Here is a 21,449-nt window from a genome sequence, read left to right on the forward strand (position 1 = left end):
AAAATGTTTTTAGTGTTTATGGAACATTCTTATGATTATTAATATTTGACATACATTCTCATAATGTTGAGAGAAAACGGTCTTAGAACAACATTCTTCATAATGTCTTCATAATGTTATTTGTACTTGATGAACCTTCTAAGAAACGTTTGTATAACCTTTAAATAACATTCTAATCATGACAACTGGACATTCTTAGGATATAAAAACAATGAATGAAAATAAACTTAATGGAATGTTGCAAGAAAGGGTTTGTAATCTTGAAATAGCAAAGAAAACTAGACATTTTTACGTGAGAATATTAAATGTATGTTCATATAACATTATAAAGTTAGAGCATTGAGAGAAGTCTTTTGTAGCCTTTAAATAACCTTACAATCATTGCAAGAAAACAGGACATTTCAGACATAATATAATAATATGAAACATTTCAAAACAATATTTGCACCATGTTTTTATAACCTAAATGTGTTACCTGTGAATGTATAACGTTCTGGCAAGCTTCTCTCAAAGTTATTAAACATTCTGCAAGTGACGTTAATGGAACGTTCATTCAAAATAGAACATTTTATTTCTGAAATGTTTTAATTGGAAGTTCATTTAATGTGTTTTAAATGTTGATACTTGTTTCAGAACATTCATAAATAATGCTTTCATAACTTAGAATATATTTTTCTCTGAATGTATTTGTTGTCGTGATCCTCGGATGGTTTGTGTTTCTCATTAAAGCTTGTGTTACAATCACAGTGACAAAAAAGCTCATCAGATGACAAACAAAAAAACAGTGTGATGTGAATAAATAAATAATCAGATGCAAATGAGGGACAATTACCAATCAGGTAAAGCAGAAGATGAAGAGAGGGATAATTACAGTCAGTCAGAGGCCAAAGACTCGTCTGAACCACACACAATCTCTCTCTGTCTGTCTGTTCGGTGTCCAGAGACGGCTTTGACAGGGTTTGTGTCATCACTCTGACCTCTGAAGTGTAAAGGTCAAAGGTTAACAGTGTTCTGACCTCTCATCTCCGTCCTGTCACCAGCACTGCCATCTGAGCAAATGAAGACTGTATGCTTCTTTAATGTACGAGGAAGATAAAACAGTTTTGAATAACTTTGATATTGTTAGTAATATTACCAGATGAACACATCTCACATCTTCTGAGGAGCGTTTATTTCTTCATCTCTCAATCAGCAGTGCATTATATGTTTGGATCATTTCAATCTCATCTTACTGAGACATATTACTGGAGATATAGAGCAACGACTGATAAATATCTCATTAATTTACATTACAAGCATCAGAATTTGATCATAGAAATATCAGCATCTGCAGCAAAATGCATATTTTTGCTCAGTTTGAGTCTGTGGATTAAATACTCAAAAAAAAACGTGCAAAGATTCAATAAACTCTTCCATTCCAAAAAAAATGATTTTTCTGATTATTATATCATATAGGTTATCTGACATATGTGTAGTTTTATTTCTTAAGGAATTGTATAAGGAACATTTGTTTGTGTTGAATGTGGGTACATGAAGCCCCAGACGTGTGTGTGTGGTGGAGTGTGTGTGTGTGTGTGTGTGTGTGTGTGTGGTGGAGTGTGTGTGTGTGTGTGTGTGTGTGTGGTGGAGTGTGTGTGTGTGTGTGTGGTGGAGTGTGTGTGTGTGTGTGTGTGTGTGGTGGAGTGGAGTGTAAGTGTGTGTGTGTGGTGGAGTGTGTGTGTGTGTGTGTGTGTGTGTGTGTGGTGGAGTGTGTGTGTGTGTGGTGGAGTGTGTGTGTGTGTGTGTGTGGTGGAGTGTAAGTATGTGTGTGTGTGTGTGTGTGTGTGTGTGTGTGTGGTGGAGTGTGTGTGTGTGTGGTGGAGTGTGTGTGTGTGTGTGTGTGTGTGTATGGTGGAGTGTGTGTGTGTGTTGAGTCTTATCAGCAGTATGTGGCTCTTCACCCTGATCACTGTGTCTGTTTTGACTGCGGAGGTTCAGATTATATCAGTGTGGAGACCGAACGCTTGAGCTCCTCTAAAGGCAGTGTGAACACCCTGCATCAAACCTGATACTGTTATCCTCACGTTTAACAGGTCGGCTCTCATCTGCCTCTCACAGTCAGGCTCATTTCTCAAGTCATTTGATCTTGTTTTAAGGCCTGTTCACGCCAAGCACAATAACTATAAAGATAACTATAAAGATATAGTCCTAAAAATCGTTCTCGGTATTAAAGAATAGCAAAGTTCACACACAACACAACTATAACGAAAAAGGCAGAGAGAAACAATATAGTTGGAATCACTTCCAGAATGATTTTTAACATGTCCTGTATACTGTAGGTCTTAACATTGCACCTAGTCACAGCCAGTTACAGCTTTTGCTGCATTCCCTTCAAAGGCAGTCTTTGCAGATATAATTTAAATATATTTTTATATATTTTTTAAAAGACAGATAAGATTTTGTATGGATACATATCTATATTTCATTAAAAAGAAGACCATATTCTTATGAGAAGTGGCTTTATTTAATTTGAACAAAGGCATGTTGTGTGTCACTGCAGTTAAATCACAGTCTATCCCGATAAAACCTTAATATCAAACCTATATAATGAGTTTTAGAGAAATGCTTAATAAATGCACTGTAACTAAACCCATTAGATTTTAGCCGACTAAATTTACTGTAGATTTAGTCGACTAAACATCTTATGATATTTAGTCGACTCAAACTAGACTAAAACTAAAAATAATTCAGATGACTAAAATATGACAAACTAAATGGCATTTTAGTCAAAAGACTGACTAAAACTAAATCAAAATGTGCTGTCAAAATGAACACTGGTGTGCAGCCCATTTTACTGACATCGTCCTCTCTCTTCTCTCTTTGTCTCTCTGTTCCTGTTCTTTGCTTGTCCTCCTACCTTACTGTCTGCAATGCAACTTTGTTTTTTTTAAAAGACTGTTAAGATTTGTATGGATACATATAGGCCTATAAACCTACGTTCACCCTCAGTTTCTGTGTAGAAGTGTGTGTGTGTGTGTTTAAGCAACATTACAAGATCAGTTATTACGTGGCCCATTTGACCTGATTGCCCATTTTAACTGACTTATGCAAGTACAGCAAATCTGAACATGGAAAAATAAATAAATAAGTCCAAGTGTAAAGACATTCTGCACATATGCTTTCGCATCTGCTCTACAGCAATCACATATGAGTGGACTAACATTCTCAGAGCGTTCTGGCAATGTTCTCTCAAAGTTATGAACAACTGGAATGCTTTATAGCGTTCATATTTGATATTTGTTACCATATCGTTGAGAGGAAATGTTCTTTGATCAACATTCTCAAAATGTCCTTATTATGATGTTATTTGTACTTGCTGAACATTCTAAGACATGTTTGTAAATAACGTTCTTGTCACTAATCATGACAAGAAAACTGGATCATTTAATGTTCTTAGAATATAAAAAAATTAAAATAACATTACATTCTGGGGAAAAAGAAAGTTAGTAGAATGTTAGAAGAAACGTTCATGTAATCTTTAAATAACGTTATAATCATGACAAAAAACTGGGAAAATAATTTTTTTTAAAAACAATGTTCCCACAACATTTTTATAACCTAAATTTGTTCCATACAATTAACAAAAAAATATTATTTATACATCGTGGAACGGTTTTCTTCTAAAACATTTTGGTTGGATTTTTGTCTAATGTTTTATAGTTGTTACTTGTTTCAAAACATTCAAAGAACATTTAAAAGTAACATTCCCATAATGCTAGTGCAAAATTATAAAATCTGTATGACCAAGAAAAGTTTTGAAAACAACTCAAAATATCTCAGAGAACATAACGTTTTCATAGATTAATGGTAACAGTAGAAAACATCAGCTCTAAAACACAGACTTATGGGATTGTCCCACGTGTCTGACCAAATCTATCAGTGAACTGTCTGTAAAACACATTAGTGTGAATCACCTTTTAAAAGGAAACACTGCAGAGGAAACACTTCAAATCATCGTTGTGTTTTATTCCATTAACTGGAAGGATAATGCAATCACCGCAGCTGTAATGGAGAGCAGTGTCTCTCTGTCTGTCTGTCAGAGACCAGCACTGAAGATGACACACGTCTACTATCACATCTGTCTTTTCATAAGCACTCTGAAAAACAAAGGCTCCAGAAGCGGGTTTCATAACAACTATTGTGGTTCCCCAAAATGATATTTTAGAAGAACATTTATAAAATCTAAAGAACCTTTTTCTACTATAAAGAACCTTTTGTGCAATGTAAAGATTACATGGGTGTTAAAGGTTCTTCATGTAACCATCAATGCCATAAAGAACCATTATTTTTCAGAGTGTATGCATTCATTATTCTTTGCATTAATTTATTAGTATAGAACAGAACTGATGGCATTTGTTTATTACAGCACTGGCTCATAAATGCACTGGAAAGACTGTAAAAGTGAGACACTTCAGGACATGAAGGCTGGAAGCATTAATGTTTGTGTTAAGAGCAGCAGCCCACTCGCTCATTATCCACAGAGATGGGTTAAGTAACAAATGTGTGTGTGTCTCTGTGTGTGTGTGTGTGTGTGTGTGTCTGCCCACTCACTGAACGACCAACATCAGCCGTCTCATCCATTACACAGCAAGAATTCATACTGCATTCCAGTTTGCGTACTTATATTTCACAAGCTAAAAGTGTGCACTCTTTTTGTGAAGAAAATTAAGATACTTTTGAGTGTGTAGCAGAAACTGCATTATGATGAATAGTCAGACATCAGTCATCCTCTCATATCCACCTTGTTTTTAACATGAGAGTGAACACGGTTATTTGTAACTTCTTAACAGGGAAACATTCTCAGTCACAGCTTTTACTAATGTTTTTTAAAGTTATATAAATGTTAAGACAAAATGTTCCCAAACTTCTAAAGTACTGCAAAGCTCCTGAGAAACCCAGGAAGCTGCTTTAAATGCAAAAGGATGCCCACCCTAAATGTTGATTTCATTTAGTTAATAGAAGTCACAGCATCCTCATTTTACCCAATTGCCACATTTTTACACAAGTGCCTAAAACTTTTCACAGTAGGTAGATCAGGTAGCTTTCTTGAAGCATCTTGGAGACTTTGCCACAGTTCTTCTGGATTGAGTCTGTCTCAGTTTGTTCTGTTTCTTCATGTCATTCCAGACAGACTGATGAGGATCAGATCAGATCTCTGTGTGGAGCACAAATATCTCACTGGATTATTACAATTAATGGCAAAATGAATGTTTGCAAATGTAAACTGATATTTCCTACTGACACACTACAGCAAAAGATAGAAATAACTGACTTAAAACCATTTTTAGCTGCTGAAAATACCAGTGTTCTAATAATTTGGTCACCACTGTGTGTGTGTGTGTATATATATATATATATGTATGTACAGTGGTGGGCCATCAGGGGAAGCATGGCCTTCTCTGCCGGCCCTATAAAAATTTAAATTGTGTGAATAATGTTTTTAAGGTATCATTTTCATTTGTTTCATATCCACAAAAATTGCCTATGATTAGTTCAGTTGAGGTTTAACTGGAATATCCTACATAAAAAAGTCTATGGCCAGCACTACAGATAGTGCTACCCTTTTATAGAGCAGAAACTGAACATGGATAAACCATTGTATTGCGCATGTGTCAACCGCCTGCGTTCGCGTACAACTTCACCTGGAGTATACTTTGAAAGGCTACGCGTTCGACTGTACGCATACGCTAGCATACAAAAACAAAGAATACTTAGGCCTTTAGACCACCCCTTTAGTCAGGGATTTCCAACAAGTGAAAGTCAACGAAAAGAAATGACAGCTGAAGTCATTGGCGCCTACACCAAATCTTGTTGCCGATCTACTAAAAACGCCTTTTTCAAGGTGCTCTTTTGCAGACAAAAGAGAATAACTGAAAAAGAAAGACCTACACACAAGCTGAATTCGCTAACAAAGGCCAGCAAAGTTTTTATGCTCCATTTCAATGATTGCAACTATGAGTGCTATGAGTGGCTAACAGCTAGCACTGAGCACAGGTTATTTTGTTGCCCGTGTTTACTTTTTAATACAAGTAAAGGGACATGGAATGACAGACCCATGGACTTTATTTACAAGTGACAGGTGAGTGCTTTGTTATTTGATGAGTATTGTATCATGCACATTGTTGTGGCGCTCCTCCACCAAAAACTCTCTGTTTTGGATCGGGGCCTATTACCATCGCCCCGTGGACCTCCCAGACACCACAGGACTGAGCTAGAGGGAAGGGATCCTCCGGTGTCTGGAGAGTGTCCAGCCCAGATCCAGAACCATCCCGCCATCCAATCCGTCCGCCATTCCCCAGTCAAGCCTGTCAGCCACCGCTGACTCCAGCCTGCCGCTGTCCACGGCTCACTCATGTCCAGCTCCCCTTCGTCTCCTGAGTCTCCTTCACCTCCGCTGGTCCTGTCCAGCCCTCTGTCTCCTTAGTTCCCCAAGTTGGCCAGCTCCGCTCCTCCAGTGCCCGCTACTCCAGAGCGCCCCCCCAGAATTCCTAATTGTCCCCAAGAAAAAAAAATTCCCAGAGTCTCCTGATCCACCATGGCCCCCCGAGTCTCCTGATCCACCATGGCCCTCCGAGTCTCCTGATCCACCATGGCCCCCCGAGTCTCCTGATCCACCATGGCCCCCCGAGTCTCCTGATCCACCATGGCCCCCCGAGTCTCCTGATCCACCATGGCTCCCAGGTCTGCCTGATTTGCCCTCAAGGCCTTCTCTGTGTCCCCGTCCTGCACCAGCATCATCCAGGGCACCCACCCGCTGGCCATCCGGGAGGGGGGTGATCTGCCACATGTATGTTCCCGTTTATTTCCTATTTTTCCTTATTTGGTTTAGTTCCTGTTCTCATTATTAGTTAATCATCGTTCTTTCTGTCCACCTGTTATGTTTCATTATCTCATTTATCGCCCTCCATTTAAGCCCTGTGTTCTCTTGAGTTTCTTTGTCTCGGATTATGTTGTTTTAATGGTCTCAGTGTGTTGATGTTCATTAAAAGTATCTCCATGTTTAATTCCTCTTTGTGCATGCTAGAGAGGAAGTAGTGCACTATGTGTCCTATTGGCCTTCATAAAAATACCATCCCCCCACCCATAACTGCATTTTCAGCAGCTCCTTAATCATGACCCGTCACGTGTCGATCCACCTGCTTCACTGATGCTTGACAATGAACCATCGACAGACGAGGTGCGTGCCGCTGTACAATCACTGAAGAATGCAAAGGCAACTGGCTTGGACCGCGTGGTGACCAAAGCAATCAAGGCCAGTGGAGATGTTGTACAATGTTCCTCGTCCTCATGAAGCTAATCTGGTGATCGGAACAAATCCCAAAAACACACTTAATTAAATATGATATGAGTTGTTTCAACATTGTTCGCAGCCATATCGCCCTGCAGCCCAAAACTGGTTGCCCACTGAAGCTAAGCAGGGTTGAGCCTGGTCAGTATCTGGATGGGAGACCTCCTGCGAAAACTAGATTGTTGCCGGAAGAGGTGCTAGGAAGGCCAGCAGGGAGTGCTCACCCCTAGTGTGGGTCCTAATGCCCTAGTATAATGATGGGGACACTATACTGTCAATGAGCACTGTCCTTCAGATGAGATGTTAAACCGAGGTCCTGACTCTCTGTGGCCATTAAAATTCCCAGGTTGTCTTTCAAAGAGAGTACAAGTGTGACCTCGGCATCCTGGCCAAATTTGCCCATTGGCCACTGATCATCATGGCCTACTAACAATTCCCATATCTACTGATGGGCTTCATCACTCTGTCTCCTCTCCATCAGTAAGCTGCTGTGTTTTTGGGTGTTCCGGAGCACTATGGATCCCGTCACATCATCCAGGTGGATTCTGCACACTGGTGTTGGTTGAGTAGAGATGACCTCACAATGTAGAGCGCTATGAGTGCTTAGAAAAGCAGAAAAGCGCTATATAAATGAATGATTAATTATTATTATTATAAATATGAAATTTTGTAGTAGATACACTGAAATAGAAAAACGGAAAATCAATTTTTTTACAGTGTTTGTTAATGTTCCTAGTCGAGACGATGAATTACATGCTTTCTTTTCAGAAGGTTAAAGAAAGTAGATAATGAACAGCATCATTAACTGCTGAAAGGATGTTTGTGTCACATTCAGAGGAAACCTGGCTGAGCTTTTATTGGCTTTCATTGGTAATAATGTATAATGAATATGTAAGAGTATATGTACATGTAAGCATGTATAATGTCAGTGTATCTAGCAGCTCAAGCAGTGAGCTCAGTCTGAGAAACTCAGAAGAAACAGAATTACAGAAGATGCTCATATGTTGCTCAACGGTGTTCTCTAGTGCTTCTCTAATTCACTGCATGATGATGGGGAAGATCTGAGAGAACAATACAAAATACATGTCCAAAGGCCATAAAACAGCAAACTAGCGAAGCTTGTTTCCACCACACAATAAAAAAATATAATTTAATTTATTTTAATTTAATTTATTAATTACAATTGTGCTTTTGTTTGCAATTCTGAGTTAATATCTCAAAATCTTGACTTTTCTGTCTTCACAATTTTGAATTAAATCTCATGTTTGCGACTTTTTAATTCACAATTTCACTTCTTTTTTTTGTAATTCTGGGCATATATTTCACAATTTTGACTTTTTACATAATTCTGAGTTTAAATCTCACAATTCTGACTTTTTTCTTACAATTGGTTTGAGACATATTTATAATAATTTTAGTGCACCAACTTTCAAAAATGAGAAATGTTGCCTTGGAAAATAAATGATAGTTACCATCCAGTTACCAAAATTATTATAACTATGTCTCAAACCAATTGTAAGAAAAAAGTCAGAATTGTGAGATTTAAACTCTAAAAGATGTGAAATATGTTTAGTTTCAATTTATTGAATGATTTATTTTCTATAACAGAGAAGCAGCATGTGAAAGTATTTCTTCTGTAAAGAGAACATTCTGCATGATGTTTGTGTTTGTGCTGATGTGTGCAACCGAAGTTCATGAACAGTTTAGAATAATAACATATTTACAGTTGTACGGCCAAAGTGCGTGTTTAGTGCTGTTCATGAATGTCACGACCAGTAGTGCTTCTGAGTGAGAAGATATCCAGGGCTTACAGACATCCATGTATATGACAGAATATACGAGATACACTTATTTAAATATAAATTAATTAATTAATTAACAAACATTTTAAGAGAGACTGAGAACAGACACACAATATATCAGAAATGAGATTAATTTACATATCGGATTTTTTTTTTTTTATATATATATATATTTTAAATAATAGGTATATAAACAAATTAATAAACATTAAAAGTGAGATTAAGGCAGGTAAATTACTTTTTTTACGTTTTAAGTTTTCCCATTGACATTTTTTAAACATGACCTTTAGAGAACTTTCTGAATCAAACCATTGTCTGATGACTTTAAGGGAATCTTTCATTCTGTCATGATTTGCATGTTTCAGTGAACTGATGAGTGTTAGTACAGATACCTGTGCACTGAACCGAGTGTGTGAACTGAATCGATGACCATACGCATCTCATGTCCTCCAGATACGATCAGCAGTTTGTGGAAGAAGGCCAACATCCCTACTGCAACTAAGATAAAACTCTTCTGAACCTTGGTCATTTCTATCGTGTCATATGGGTCAGAAACTTGGACCATCCTCAAATCGGAACTCAAAAAGCTTGAGGTCTTCCAAATTCAATGCTTCCATAAATCATCACAGTTTATCCAAAGAGACCAGAACCATCGGCAGACGAGGTGCAAGCTTCTGCGTGATCGTTGAAGAATGGAAAGGCACCTGGCTTGGACCGCATAGCAGCTGAAGCAATCAAGGCTGGTGGAGAAGTTCTGCAAAGCTGTCTCCACAACCTTATGAAGCTAATCTTGTGATCAGAATGAATCCCATTAACCTGGAAGAAAGCTGTGATCATGCCCGTCTTCAAGAAAGGTGACAGCTATGAATGTAAGAACTATCGCAGCATTAGTCTACTGATGATCATCCGTAAAGTCTTCATGAATGAATGAGTGTATCCATAAAGAGTGTGGCGACCAGCCTACAGTCGAAGATGCTTTCCAGAAGCGACGTCTGCAGTGGTTTGGATACGTCTGCCAGATGAGTAACGATTGACTGCAGCTCCAACTTCTCTGGAGCCGCCAACCGCTGACTAAAAAAGTTCACTGTTCTGCACTGAAGAAGACCTTGCAGAAGCAAATTAACAATGACCTAAGAAACCAGTGCATCACCCCTGCACCTACAGCAGTGCATGCGTTTCCGAGGCGGCTCCAATGCTAGAATTACAGAAGATGCTCATATGTTGCTCAACGGCGCTCTCTTGTGCTTCTCTAATTCACTGCATCATGATGGGAACATCTGAGAGAAAAGTAAAAAAAATAGCTACATGTCCAAAGGCCATAAAATGACGAACTACAAAAGGCTTATTTCCACCATGCCATAAAAAATAATACTTTGACTGTTTTTCTACTCAATCTCAAAATCTCAAGGCAATAACTCACCATATATGTTTGTGTGTGTGTGTGTGTGTGTGTGTGTGTGTGTGTGTGTGAGAGAGAGAGAGAGAGAGAGAGAGAGAGAGAGAAAAACAATTGAAAATTGACAAATGACAATTGCAAGACATAAACTTGAAATTGTGAGAAAAGTCAGAAATGTGAGATTAAAGAATGCAATTACAGGCTTCCATAATATATATATATATATATATATATCGAGGGGTGAGAACCAGAAAGGTGTAAGTGACATTTCACCAACTTTACAGGAGAGATAAAACTAAAATTTACCATAGTTTGATCTGACTTTGTGTTCTGATTTCAATTGTTTATATATATAAATGTACACTCATGGATGACAGTACTTTTGCCAGTAGAAAGAGCTCCTTAAGAGCTTTCATTTGATGCGTATAACTCCATTTCAGCAAAAATGTCCCTTACGCCCTCTTCTGGTTCTCACACCTTAGATTATGTTAATGCTTATTTAACAATAATTAAAACAACTGCAATTAATTGTTAAGAAAATTACATCCTTATTATTCAAAGTTTAAGACATTTAAAATACTGCAGTTACTAAAGCTACTTGTAACAATACCTTTACTTATCGTTACTACAGTAAAACAGAGGTAACTTGAAAGTGTCATTTTAGCATATTATAGTTTATAGTTAATATTTTGATTTAGCTTTTTTTGTACTTTAGTAATGTTATCATGTACTTTTGTTGTCATTTATATTATTTTTTAAAAATATTACTATTAGTTCTAAGATTATTTCTATATCAGTTTTAGTATAATTATAATTTTTACAAGTTAGTCATTTTAGTGCATCAAGCTGTTAACTTCAAAATTAGAAATGTTGATTGTGATGACTATGGTAGGCCTACTATGGAAATTATGGTACCATGGAAAATACTGACTGGATGATAAGTTTCTAATTCTGTTTTTATGATTTATTTTCAGTAACAGAGCAGCAGCAGGTATAATATGAGCGTGTAGTTTCACACTGAAAGTGTTTCTTCTGTAAAGAGCATCATGATGTTAGTGTTTGTGCTGATGTGTGTCAGCAGGTGGCGCTCTTCTGGGAGTCACACCGGGCTCTTGAACAGGAATCATGCAGCTCTCTCAGCCTTTACCTTCACCAACAAAATCAACAAGATTTAAGCTTTTTCGCAATGAAAGGGTAAAAAAATAATTGATGTTTGAATAGTACAGCGTTGTCTTTACTCAAACACTGTCTGTAAAGGCTAATGTTTGTGTGCTTGAAGAGCGGTGAAGTAGGTTATTTGCCATCTAGCCAATATACTTTTGTACACTTTAAATATCCTGTGCATAAACGCTTAATTTGAGATTTTGACCAAGTGTATTAAACAACAAGAAAAAGCGCCCATAAACGTTATATAACCTGTAAAAGTTGATGAAAGCATATATTGCGATGCACTTGTTGCCTCAGATAACAGCTACAGCTGTTAAAACACTCCATCTCCAGCATTCACTGGTCAAACACCTTGTTAACTCCATTTGAACTTGAATTTCATAAAATGTTAAGTGCACACTGATCAGTAAAGTCTGATACAATACCAAGTGTGTAATTATTGAATTTTTTCCCCTTCAATGTTTTATATATTACCCACCCCGACCCCGCCATAGCCTATGGTTTTGTGAAACGTACAGAATCAGAATCAGATACCTGAGCTCAGAGCCGAGTCTGTGAACTGAATCGATGGCCATCAGCATCTCATGTCCTCCAGAGACGATCACCAAACTTACTCAGCAGATCTCCAGAGACAGAGTGATCCATGAGCAGATCCTGCAGAGAAGAAGAGGAGAGAATGAACAGAGCACTGCTGATTCATGAGCACTGAACCGAACACGACTCAACTGAATCAACTCAACACAGTTCACCTGTTTGTGTTCATCTGCTCTTTTTACATCGACTATCACTCTATACAGGCTAATACAATCCGATACAATTAGAATTTCTTAAATATTTATTACAATATACACTGATAAATTCAACATTCTGTGCAAATGTTATGAGATGACTGGATGCTTTCAAGTGATTTCCTGAACTGAATAGCACTGGTAAAATATAGTGAATTAAGCAACAAACTCCATCATAATGCACAATATGTTCCCAGCGTGTATTCTGAGCTGCAGCTCTTCATATTAATGTAATGTTTCAGTAGTTAGCAGTAAACCGGTGACCTCACGTTTATAGATTTGTGCTGGATACTGCGACGTGGAAAGAAGTTATCATCGGAATGGAAATATTGATATTTTATTTGTAAACATCATAGTTTGTTTGTTTTTGTTTTTTTGCTTATTTCAGTTAATCTCATCAAATTAGCGAGCAAGGCCAGTAGCCCGGTTCAAGTAAGATTGTGTTTGGTGATGAGTTTTTGGCTCAAGGTCTGCATATAAAGTCACACCAGAGGAGTTCAGCTGGGATCAGGACTTGTCTTTCTGCAGACCAGTCAAGTTCTTCCACACTGACTCAATCAATCATGTCTTTCTGAACCGTGTCTTATACACAGAGACACTGTCATGTTAGAATAGAAAAGGCTTCTGTCCAAACTGTTGCTATAAAAATAGAAGAATTGAATATCATCATATGCTTAAACATTAAGATTTGTACTCATAGAAATGACTAAATTAGTCAAACCTGTTTATTAGAAGGGGTGCCAATACTTTTGGCAATATAGCGTATGAAATGAATACAATTCACTACAATTTAAAACAGCTGTTTTCTATTTGAATATATTTAGAGAAGTAATGTATTTCTGTGATCTGCAGCTGTATTTTCAGCATCATTACTCCAGTCTTTAGTGTCACATGATCTTCAGAAATCATTATAATATACTGATTTGCTTCTGAAGAAATATTTCTGATTATTATCAATGTTGAACACAGTTGTGCTGCTTCATTTTTCAGGATTCTTTGATGAATAAAGTTTTAAAACAGTACAGTGTTTATTTGAAAGAAATGTTTGCTGTAACTTTTGATAATTGATAAGTCATTGATAATAATCAGAAATGTTTCTTTAGCAGCAAATCAGTGTAGCAGTTTGATTAATTAATAATTGATTAATAATAAAAAAAGAGCTTAATCACAGAAATAAGTTACATTTCACCATATATTCACATAGAAAACTGTTGTGTTGAATTGTAATTATATTTCACAATATTACTGTTTTTACTTCATTTTGATCAAATAAAAGCAGCATTGGTGAGCAGAAGAGACTTCTTTCAAAGATGTATAAAAATCTTACTGACCCCAAACATTGAAGAGTAGTGTTAATTAAACCACCTGACTAATGGTTTTGGATGTGCGCATATTACAGCTTGTGACTAAAGGATATATGATGCTTTTTAAAAGATCATTATTTTGTGTATTTGGTGTAACAGAATATGTTGACATGTTGTATTGTTCAAAAACACATTATTTTTCAAATACTGTACATTATTGTAGGTCCTCTATGCCCTGCCAAATGCTTATTTTTCTACAAAGCCCCTCCTTCCACAAGCGCAGTCTGCTCTGATTGGCCAGCTGACCCAGTGCATTGTGATTGGCCGAACACCACAAGCCGCGTCGGAAATGTAACGCCCCTTTCCATAATCACGAGCTTCAGCTTTCAAAGAAAGAGAGTAAATAATGTCCTCCTTTCCATCAGTTAAAGCCGAGAGGGGAACAGAGTCCCGGGACAGATACAGTGATGAAGCTCATATGCCGTGATCGTGTGACCATTTCTCCCTCTCTCTCTCACACACACACACACACGACGCGCTAAAGTTTGCATTTAAACAGTCAATAGCAAATACTTAAACTAATAAAACAAAATAGATTCTCATGGCAAAGTCAGAATTACCTCCTCTCCTAGGTTCACGAATCGGTCATCTATAAAATGCATTGTGATAACATCTGGGTTGTGCTGTTCTGTTGTAAATAATCTTAATGATTCCTAAATGCATCTTTCAGAAGACCAAATAAAGTGCTTTTGCTTTCAGCTAGAAACACACAGTGCTCCCTGCATCAACACCACTGCTGTTTCTGAAACCACACCTTCTTTATGTGAACATTTGGGCTGCATTATGCAAATATTTCCATATCATGACATTTTGAAAGCTGTCTAAAAACTTTCACCAACAGAGGAGCTCCTTAAATGTGCGTTTTAAGACGTTTAAGTCTTTATTTTGGGTAAGTTTCACTACTTATTGTAAAATTAAGAGATTAATGTTCAGACTGTTGCCTATTATATCCTGGAACTTGGATGTGGGAAATAATTACATTAGATCCAAAATATAGTTTTAGCAACAGATGCTCCAGAACACAGTTAGCTGACTAGCTGGAGAAGATTTTGAAAGATTTCATATTATTTTAAGGTGAGCTTAAAGATGCACTACTGTGAAAATCACAGCTTCAGTGTGACATCAATAAGAAAAAGGATCATTTTATAGATATTGTTAATAATAGTTGTTCATATTAAAATATGTATGAACTTAACACATGACCTAGACTATTTATTTAGCAAAATCCTGTCATTTTAATAAATATTACATGAAATTTATTAAAAATGGTTGCTGCTCCAATTAAGCTCAGTGTTCTCTCTTTAAGCTCTTCCACATTGAACGTCTTTGTAATAGAGGTCGACCGATTGATCTGCCGATTTTTGGCATTTTTTAATTAATCGCGGCCGATTGTGCTGCAAATTAGGCCGATTATTAATATACAGGCGCGTCTGCAAGCAACATGTGATGCTGCCTCGTGCGGCAAGCAGATGGCCATTCCACTGGCACAACCGATAACCCTGTGATGTCCCCCTCTGCCTGCTAACTTTCTGAAGAGAGAACTACCTGGTAGGGCTGTGCGATTAATCGAAATCGAATCGCAATCACGATTTGAGATGTTGTGATTTGCTAATCGCAAAGCCTGCGATGTGGACGCGATATTACTCTGATCCAGAGCATATGCACGACTGCCAGCCTTGAGTGACAGTCTTACTACAACAGAGTGAGCGCACCGTCTCCCCGATCAGCACTGCTCTAGCCGACTGCGTAAACACCCACCGTTTAAAAAGGGTCAGATCGAAAGTTAAGCAAATTAAAACTAAAGAAAACATATATACTGCATGTTCGCTAGTTCAGAAGACCGCACACACAGCCCGTGTCTCTGAATGCTTCTCATACTCGCTCCGCTCTGCCCCACGCTGCGCGTCTCCCGCGTCTCACGGACGAGCCGCACACACTTTTATACTCGCGGTCTCGCGCCCGGTTCTGCTCCGCAAGTCTCTCACGAGCGCATCTGGCAACATGGACGAGGCCTGACGCACGCGCGCAACCTGTCAACTCGCGCCTGGCTCCGCGTTTAAAACAAATGTAAATGAAGTCTAACTGCTTGTTAATTTCACTTGGATGAAATGAAACATTCAGCACATTTTCCACTTGTTCTTAAAATCCCCAAAATACTTAAAAATGAATAAATCAGCCCGTGTAACATGTAATACTTTAATAATTGACTAAATAAATACAGTTCTTTATTTATAAAAAATAAACAAATCTTTCATGTGAAATTCAGTAATTCTGTGAAGTACAGGTGTATAATCTAATTCACTCTAATTTATTTATCTCAATAAATTAGAATGTCGTGGAAAAGTTCATTTATTTCAGTAATTCAACTCAAATTGTGAAACTCGTGTATTAAATAAATTCAATGCACACAAACTGAAGTAGTTTAAGACTTTGGTTCTTTTAATTGTGATGATTTAGGCTCACATTTAACAAAAACCCACCAATTCACTCTCTCAACAAATTAGAATACTTCATAAGACCAATAAAAAAAAACATTTTTAGTGAATTGTTGGCTTTCTGGGAAGTATGTTCATTTACTGTATATGTACTCAATACTTGGAGGTTCCTTTTGCATGAATTACTGCATCAATGCGGCGTGGCATGGAGGTGATCAGCCTGTGGCACTGCTCAGGTGTAATGGAAGCCCAGGTTGCTTTGATAGCAGCCTTCAGGTCATCTGCATTGTTGGGTCTGGTGTCTCTCATCTTCCTCTTGACAATACCTCAGAGATTCTCTATAGGGTTCAGGTCAGGCAATGAATCTAAAATATATGACTTACAAGAAAGAAATGAACTTTTTCACCACTTTCTAATTTATTGAGATGCACCTGTACATAATAAATAATATTTTGTCGTTCAAATGCATCGCAAATACGGAAACATTTGATTTTGTGTCGAATGAGAGAGCCAACGTTCGTTTCAGTTTCGTTTTAGCCTAAATGAATTTGTTTTGGCTTGTCGTTTATAGCTAGCTTCTTATATTTTTAATTCTTGTTCTTTTCTAAATACTGTTAATTGAAAGCATTTGTTGTGGAGTGAGGGGAACTAAAATAGCCTAGCTATGTTTACAGTGTTTATTATAATGTCGGCATTAGGCCTATTTCTGAATGAAATAATAAAATGCGACTTATACGTGACTTTTCTCTCTCTCTCTCTCTCTAAAAAATGAATTTTTTATACACACAGCATATTTGAACCATGCAGCAAATCTTTTAAAATATTTAGATACATTACTGAAAAACAATGAACAATGAACATCCCTGAGATGAAGGGGGGGGGGGGGGGGGGGGGGAAATCGGCGAAACATATCAGCATCATATATCGGCCATCGGTTGCCCTGATTTCTAAATATTGGCCAGAGATAAACCCATATCGGTCGACCTCTAGGGTACTCTGTAAATACTTCATAAACAGACTTTACATATTAACTGATGGCTGTCACTTTAAGTTAATTAATAGATTTTCTATGGATTCTGTCGACTCAAATCTACAGACTGGCTGTGATCTTTGGTAACTAGCATCAGTTTCTCCAGACTGAAATCTGTGTTAAATCAGAGCAGAAATCATGTGTATTCCAGCCTTAAGAGACTAGAGATAAGATTACATCCATTTAATAAGAGCTCCATAATGAGGCTAGTTTCTGTGTTCATCCCCATCAATTACATGTTTTATTGTTTTGTTTTATCTGATTTTTGATTGTGTTATTTAGCTGAACATGGACTTGTCTAGATGTTGATTTGTGTTTAGATGACTCTTCATTATGAATATATAACTGATCCACTTACGTGCCTTGCTGCTTGATTTTAGTGTTCTGCTTTTTTTTGGGATCGTCTTTGTACCTTCAAAAATATATATTTTTACAATTATTCTTTAAACATTTTCCTTAAAATAAACAAGAATTAAAAATTTTTTTTAATGTGAACAGGGGTGTGCTTAAAGAACACAGAAATGCACCCATTAAACACAACCAGACTTTTTGAATTTAATGATGTATATCTTTAATGTTTTATTTTAACATAACTTTTTGTACTTTTATCTTTATATTGCCTATAAGGGTCAGTTTGACGATTTTCAACCCGCTTTGTATCATTGCAACGTCTCTTAATATCTGTAAATGAACAATGTTTACTCTTTCTCTGAGTTATGTGTACCTATATGTCCTCTTTTATTCGTAAGCAGCACTCCGCAGGATGACGCGAAATCAAATGATGAGTTTTGACAAAATTACACAAACACTTTTTGCAGCATCTAAATGAAAAAATGCTGTTTTGCTGACAAATAAACTGGGTATCTTGGAGAAAGAATAAACATTGTTCCTTTACATATGTTACCAACATTGTAACAATACAAAATGTGCTGAAAATGTTTTAACTTGCCCTTTAATAATGTTGAGGGATATACACAAAACTAGAGACTTTTTATCAGAAAATATTTTTGAATTTTTATCATGCAATTTAAAACTGCTGAATTATTGTTTGCCTGGTTTTTATGTAGTGTTTATGTAACTCTTGTATTATTGTAACTCAGTGTTTGCCATGAAGATGCTGACAGCACTGAACACATGAGAACTACTGGCATCTCTCCAGTGAGTCTCAGTCACCTCTGGCTTTTTCAATTGTAATCTTGAAACATGCATTCTCTGTAAACCTACTTTGAAATGATAAGTATTGTGAAAAGTGTTATACTTTTACAACATTTAACCATGGGTTTATTATAGTAAAACTGTAGCGAGGATGATTGTAGTAACCATGTGTTTTTTTGTGTGTTGTTTGTTTTCTTTCCAAACCATGGTTTTGATGCTATATTCTACTATAGTAATATTGTAGTAATACTTCAGTAAAACTGTGGTAACCATGACTTAGTAACCATAGTTTTTGAAATTATGGTAAATGTTGTAACTATGGTTTCCATAGATCAGCTTTGAATAAAGAAATGAGAGTTTTAGAGCTAGTAAGAAAAACAATATTTTGTTTCCTCGGTCTTGTTTATTTCTTTGACCCCGCACTGGCAGAAGTGTGTAGGTCAAATGCAAAGGGTTTATGTAGTTAATTAAGATGAATTATTCTAGGCTGATCTGTCTTCTATTGGTTTTAGACATGTACACTTATATATGAGCTGTAGAAAAACACTGGAGAACCACATGGAGCTGATACTGAGTGACGGATCATTCCTGTCTCTGTGAACAGAGTCTCACTGTAGTTCTGTACAGTAAGTGTTTTATTCAGCATCATGTCAATATATCAGCAGATCAGACTCTCTCACACGTACTGACCAAACTGTGTTTCCTCACACAGAGGAGCTCAACCCCTGAGAAACACAGGAGAACATTCACAGAGAAATCCAGGGGAAATTAAAAGGACAATTTAAAGGCTGAACGTCTGTTAACCAAACACAGGCGCTCATATATCAAGCTCCTCACACACAGCACTGGGTCTGTGTTTCACAGACTGAGGACTAAACATGGGAGACCGGGGCATGTTGTCACACTTTAAGAAAAAAATATAATAAAAAAATTAAATATTATTATTATTAATAATTATAACATTCTAATAATTATATTATTGCATATTTCAGAATAAGTAAATAAGTAAAAAAATATATATAAATTAAAATTCAAACTATTTGGCTAAATAAATAAATATAGCTTCCATAATAAATAACGAAATAAATAAGCAAATGAAAAACAAATAAACAAGGAAATAAAAATAGTTTTCATAAATAAATAAATAAATAAACAAACGCATAATAGTATTAATAATAAAAGCCTATTGCTATTATTAGATTATTAATAATAATAATAATAATAATATCATATTATTAGAATATTATATTTTAGAATACATCTATAAATAGGCCTAAATAAAAAAAAAATATATATATATATTTGTATAAATAAATAAAGTTGTCATAATAAATAAAGAAATTAAATAATTTATTTGGCTTTCAGCAAAACCAGTAGCCTATAAACTTTACTGCAGAATAAAAAAAAACAAATAACATCAAAAATATTGTATTTAACCCATTGAAGCAGCAATTACAGCATAAATACATAAAAACATGACATCTTACCCTAATACAATTCTGCATTTGTGTATAACCTGACAATAATTAACCTGAGAAAAGTTGAACCTGGGTTTATTCGGTTCCCTTATGGTTCAAGCAGACTTTATATTCATGTTTTGTTTGGGACAACAGACAGAGAAGTTCATTAAGTTAGTATATCACAGTTTTGAACTAGATAACATGGAAAACACTGCTAGAGAAAACACACTTTTAAGTAAAACCTTACAGATACTAGCCCCGGCAAGAAAGACAGAACATTTCTTTCAGCAGGTTTGCATGAGAGGTTAGTTAGTTCTTCCCAAAGAGGCCTAATTTCTTATTTTAAATCAATTAAAAGTTCTCCAGCCATCGTCTTCAGATCAGTGGTGAAGTCTCGAAGTCTTGTGTACTTGTTTGTTCCTGAAGTAGGTCAGTGGAGCATCAATGCTGCATTAATGCGCTAAAATTAGCCTCATCAGACCCAGCAGACGCTTTTAATTAAAGACGAAACAAACATCCAGGCATCGGGCCCAATTAAAAGATCAGCACAAACAGAATAACGCCAGTGGATTGAACTCAGAGATTAGTGCAGATCCGGTTATACCACATCTACAGAGGACAGATCAGCGCCTGCTCTCCGGGGAGATGGGTCATGTGAAGGGGAAGGCTTGTTTCACCAATTAATAAAGGAAATAAAGCCATTTTGACCGCTGGACTTCATCAGATAACTACTTTATATGACCGCTAGATGGCGCTATGCACCTGTGAATCTGCTTATAAGCTTTCCATTGATAAACTGTTGCATCTGAAACATGTTAATAAACTAATAAAACTCAAGACATTTCCCAACAGAGCATGAGAAACTTCAGACACACTGCAAATAAATATATTATTATTTTAGTCAAATATTGAAACATTCCTAAATCAAAATTTACTTCACAAGTGATACAGGATAAGATATTCTTGTTTTCTATAAAAATTGTTAAAATTAATTGAAAAATATCTGTCAGAAGAGTTAAAATAATCATGTTCTCCCTTTGAATTAAGTTTATTTTTCTGACCGCTTCTTGTTTTAAGTATAAATTAACAAAATATTTATTTATTTTTATTTTCAGAAAACAAGACATAATATACTAAATAATTTGGTTCTGAAGTAAATGTACCTTGATTTAAAAATGTTTCGATATTTCGGACCGTAAAACAAGTCACAAATAATAGCAAGAAAATTATTTTTACATCTATTATTATTATTATTATTAAATAATATTTAAATTGCGTGATTTAACTTGAATCTGAAAACAGAACGATATTTTAAATCTGCAGGCAACACACACATTTTTATTTCAACACACTAGACACACAAAAACGTTCCTAATAATATTAACAAATTATTATTGTGACAAATTACACCCAACATTCACAAATATACTGAAAAACACATTCATGTATTTAAACTCTTATAAAGACTGATACTAAAGAAGGTAGGCATGTAAATGAGGGGTTGGTGTTATTGTGGCACATAACG

The sequence above is a fragment of the Barbus barbus genome (assembly GCF_936440315.1).
Source record: "Barbus barbus genome assembly, chromosome: 17".
In the NCBI taxonomy this organism is placed as follows: domain Eukaryota; kingdom Metazoa; phylum Chordata; class Actinopteri; order Cypriniformes; family Cyprinidae; genus Barbus; species Barbus barbus.